The sequence below is a fragment of the Salvelinus sp. IW2-2015 genome, linkage group LG3, assembly GCF_002910315.2.
Source record: "Salvelinus sp. IW2-2015 linkage group LG3, ASM291031v2, whole genome shotgun sequence".
NCBI classification, from domain to species: Eukaryota; Metazoa; Chordata; class Actinopteri; order Salmoniformes; family Salmonidae; genus Salvelinus; species Salvelinus sp. IW2-2015.
Genome location: NC_036840.1, coordinates 281,195 through 286,568, shown reverse-complemented (window position 1 = coordinate 286,568; position 5,374 = coordinate 281,195). Strand labels below are relative to the sequence as shown.

Sequence of the window (5,374 nt, the reverse complement as noted above, 5' to 3'; positions counted from 1 at the left end):
TATTCTCTCTAATAATATTTTAAATCATTGTTGAAAGCTGTCAGAGACTATGTATATAATACAAGAGGGAGCAGTTAAATGGTTGGTCCACACCCCCTCGACAATGAGTAGCCTATAGTACRTAGGATTTGCATCAACACCATCAACAGGTTATTGTACCTGATAAATAGAGCCCTCAACAGTTTTGTGCCAGCATCAATACAACTTTAACTTCTTTGGTCTTGTACAGTATCTTTCATGTACTGTGTGAATTCTGCTATTATTTGTTGTACTGTAAATTATTACCCCTGTTGTATTCCAAGTTCATCGTTTTGAGTTGTATATCATTTCTATGCCAATTGTATGGACATATCGAAGTAAACTCTCTTGTTCACGTTCCATTTGAAAAACAACCTATTTTAATTTTACATTGGATTGTGAACCTGCCAAAAGCTAGACACACCATCAACTCCATGATCATACCCCTATGGTTAAAATCGGTTTGATGAGATCTTGACCTGATATAACAAGATGAAGAAAAGTATTTATTTTAATTTTTTCCAAGTGACCTTACCTGTTTCAATTTGTCTGACTCATCCATGGTTTTTCCCACTAAGAGAACCTGATTTTAGAAGACCAAAAATACAAAACAATAAATKATTAGAATTAAGTATTTTAAATAACTTTGGATTTAAAAAAATGTAATTGTGAGATTCTGTGTAACAAAAGAGCATTCCCACTGAGCACACTGGTTAAATCAACATTGTTTCCACGTCATTTCAATGATGTTGTTTCAACGTGGAATAGATGATGAATTGATGTCTGTGCTCAGTGGGTTAGTCTCTTATTCTCTAAACTAGTTCGACCAAGTATGTTAAAAAACCAACACTGAAACTGAACATAATAACAACACCACCTCTACTGTAATTTACTATATTTAATAGACAAATTATATTCAATATTGGGCTATCACCATAATGAAATGTAATCATTTCCTCTACATTAAAAKAAGCTCTTCAAGTGACAATGACAATGAGTGAGTGTTGAGATAGTTGCGTGTTGGATAGTTGTTCGATAAGAAGTAGGTCAGAAAATGTCTCCCCCACTTTTTGGTAATATTCTGCTTCTGGTTTAGTCTAGTAGGAACCATGTAAGTTTGTGGGCTAGACTAGTCTAGCAATGCTGCTACAGGAACTACGTAGATGTGGTCAAGTGAATCATGCCTCATCACTGAAAGCAACATTATTTGTGGACCTGTATTCAATTGCATTTCAAATGAATGAACAGGTACACTTTACTTTTCAACTAAAGCTTTTCAAAATAAAACATACAATATCATTATCACCACCATAGAGACATCCATGGAGACCTGAAGAACATGCCCCAAGAGCAACGTCCATGGTTCCAGAAATGGGTGTGGTGGAATGGGAGAATCACCGGCTAATACAAACAGGATCCCTGGTGTTGACCACTTGTTCAATTTGACTGGCGAGTTATCGATGGATTCTGATATCAAGGTTCCATATGGGTCACTTGTTGAGGTAACCAGTGAGGATAAATCTTTGAGCTGCCCAAGAAGGACAATTAGTCTGCTGGATAGTGAGCAACTGGAACCCAAACTACAAGAGGGTACAGGTGTTCAACGAGCTCAGTAGGCATGTCAAAGTAGAGGCCTATGGGAGACATTTTTATAGATACCTAGAAAACGAAGACTACTCAAAAGACGCTGTGTCCAGCCTGTAATTCTACCTGGCATTTGAAAACTCCATCTACAAAGACTATGCTACAGAGAAGCTGTTCAACGCTATGGGAATACATGGGGAGCAGTGCCGGTGTTTAGGTCCATCCAGGGACAAACTTACGAGCAATTTATCCAAGGGACTTCTTTCATCCATGTGAATGATTCTCCTCTTACAGAGGAGCTGGCAAAGAAGACTTCTCTTTCTCGACCAGAATAATGAAGCTTACATGAGGTACTTCACCTGGCGAAAGAACTTTAAAGTCCAGGGATGGTTGTTGGACTTGAGCACGCCTGTCGCTCATGTGAATTACATTCAAAGAAATAAAGGATACAAAACTTTTCAGAACAATCAAGACATCGTAACATTAAATCTGGTTATAACCACAATACCATTCAAGATATCTTGCAACTGGTTACATCTTATATTTTTGTTTTTGTAGGTTATTTTTTAGAGATTTTCATGATGCTTAATTGTCTTTAAATTCTTTTTTCGTCATAGATTGTTTATCTAAGTTATAAAATTTTATCATTTCAACATATCTATTTATTATAATTTAATTTTTACTTTTCTATCTCTTAATATTATTGTTATTTATTTTTCTTTAACTTAATAAATGCGTTTTGGGATTAAGTGGATACCCATTTGTTAGTTGATTCGTAAACAAGTGAGCATGTGGTGAAGCCATGAAACGTGAATAGTGATGCTGGGTACAACCAGGGGTGGAATAGTTATTTAACTTAGCGGTACCTTTTGACAGAGAAGCCTATGCAACATCGGTAAAAAAAAAACCTGGAGCAGACTCCCAGCCTGAGGCTGTGTTATGTCTTCGATACTCCAAATCCAGTGGCTTTTTTGTTTACAATAAGTTTTTCTTCACCACAAACACGACAGTAATGGGAACATTATCAGTAAGAGTTAGATAGAACCAGTTCGACGTGCTTTACAACTATGAAAGATTTGACTATTAATGTGTTTCAAAGGCTTCTTAACGGGTTTAAGAAAAATATTTAGATCAGGGTAATAAGTTTTTCACCATATTAAAAAACAAAGTTCGAGTTCACGTTTCTAAACAAGCGGTTAGTTTAGAGCTTAAAATTAGGCATAAAGAATCACTAATCACAATGTAACCATTTTCAGTGAATTAAAATGCCCAGTATGTGCAAACTAAAATAAATAAACTAATGGCTAAAAATGATGGGGGAAAACACTGGAGAAATGTTTTGCCGGGTATTAAGAGGTTGGGGGTTCAAATCTCCCTTAAAAATACTGAGACATGCACGGAGCGACCACGAACATGTCAAATCATGCGTACATTTTTAGCACTTTAATTCTGTACTCGATAAAAAAAATATGTTATTTGAATTGTCTCCATGTGATCTTTATAGTAAAGGGCCCCCCTTCATTTAAATATAACAGGTTTTAAAATCCAATACTCCTGTTGCACCAATATCCGTGTACATAAAATCTATTCGAAGAGGATGGACCAAGAACCACCTTTCTTGAAACGAAACAACCCTTTAGAATATTTAGGGAAGCACCTTAAGTAAGCTTAGTTGCACGGTGCAACAGCACTTTGCTTATCTGGGCGTGCACCCAAACAAAACACATTACTTTCTAATTTACCCACGTTAACAATTCATGTAATCTTGTTTTTTTTTAAAGTAACCTTCATAACTGGTATTTTTAGTTTTAGTATAACCAGCAAGTCAGTTACGAACAATATTCTTATTTACAATAAACGGCGGGGGCCATACCAGGATTAACAGCACGGTTAACCATGCCCTGTTTTCAGGGGCCAGAACCGAAACAAACTGTTTACCCACGTAACATCATGTAATTAAAATATTACCCATATTAGATCAAGTAATGTGAAATATTACCCATTTTTTTTTCTCGTTTGTCTAAGATCATTAAGATCTGTTCTGAATATTTACCCATATCTTAAAAAATCATGTAATGCTGAAAATTACCCATATTAAGATATGTAATGTGAAAAATACCCCATATTAAGATGCATGTCATGTGAATATTACCCAATAAGATTCAATGTAATATGTTACAAATGCTGCTGCATGAATCATACCGTGCCTGTTTATTCTAAATATTTCCTCTGCTCTACTCTCAGTAAGGCGTGGGACATCTAGTATGGTGACCCCACTTCTCTTCTGTTGTTCTACTCTTACTATGAAGGCTGTTGGACAGCCAGTAGGGGGACACTCCTTTCCTCTGATCTACACAATACGAAATAAGGTCTGTTAATGGAAATCATCTCTCTGTTAGGACCACCCTTCGCGTACTGGTACCTTACTACGTTAGCACAAGTAAGGTGCGTGTGGACAGCCAGTGAGAAGGTTACACTCCTTCCTTACTGAGTCTACTCTACAGTAACTGTGGCTGAATTTTGGAGGCCAGTACAACGGAACCACCGTTCCTCTGTCTTCACCTCAACAGTAAGGCTGTGGCGGTCCATACTAGTGGCGCGGCCCCTTCCTCTGTCTACTCTACCCAGTGAAAGGTCTGTTGGACAAGCCAGATAGGGGACCACCCTCCTCTGTGTTCTACCTCTACAAGTAAGGCTGTGGTGTACAGCCAGTAGTGGACCCCTTACCTCTAGCGTCTACATTTCTCCATAGTAAGGCTGTGTGGATGCCAGTTAGGGGACCCCTTCCTCTGTCTACATCTACCTACAAGGGCGTCTGCGACAAGCAGGACATACGGGAACACACGTCCCTCCTAACCTCACTGCCAGTTTCTACTCTACAGTAAGGCTGTTGACAGCCAGTAGGAGGACCCTTCCTTCCACTCTGCCCTTTACTCTACAGAAGGCTTGGACAGCAGTAGGGGGACAACTCCTTCCTCTGGTCTCTGACTCCTACTCGTAAAGGGCTGTTGGACAGCCAGTTAGGGACAGCTCCTTCCTCTGTCTACTCTACAGTAAGGCCTTGTGTTAGACTCACAGTGAGTGGTATCACTCCTTCCTCCTGATGCATACTCTAAGGAGAAACCAAATCCCCTCAGCCCCATGCGATCTAGTAATACACATGGCAACCCGCTCCGCCCCAACCCCAGATAGGTAAGCAAATGGCTGCCCCTGCCAGTGTATAGAACAGGCCCCTGCCAGGAATGCTAAACATATCCTCCTGTTTTCTCTAGTGCGGATAGTATCATATTTCAAAGGCCCCTCCCAGATCAGTAACAGGGCCCTGTCCCAGATATAACAGGCCCCTGCCCAGGATAGTAACAGGGCCCCTGCCCAGGATAGTAACAGGCCCCTGCCCAGATAGAGTAAACAGGGCCCCTGCCCAGGCATATAACAGGCGCCCGTGCCACTGTAGATCCCTTAGGCATGGATGTTCAAACCCATTCTGGGTCACACAGATCTCACTCACTTCTCTCTCTCTTACCCATGCACCATTCTGGTGACAAACGACTCCCTCCCAATCATACAAGACCTCATGATGGAAAAGAGAAACACGCGAAAGTAGAAATGCAAAACAATTTACCTACTCTTCTACTCTACCAAAACGAAAGAGATAATAGAGAAGGCCAAACTGAGCAAACAGAAATACGAATGGAAAAGAAAAGTGACATAGCGCAAGAGGAGAGAAGTAGATTGAAAATGACATGCAAGGAGAAGAAAGCTCTGGTTGACG

At 39.8% G+C, this 5,374-nt stretch overlaps 2 pseudogenes; one reads left to right on the top strand and one right to left on the bottom strand.

The window, feature by feature from the left end:
• LOC111955551 (4-galactosyl-N-acetylglucosaminide 3-alpha-L-fucosyltransferase 9-like) overlaps positions 1 to 5,374 on the bottom strand; it is a 30,800-nt pseudogene that overhangs the window by 16,413 nt on the left and 9,013 nt on the right.
• On the top strand, positions 1,331 to 2,045 carry LOC139029513 (4-galactosyl-N-acetylglucosaminide 3-alpha-L-fucosyltransferase 9-like; annotated as a pseudogene).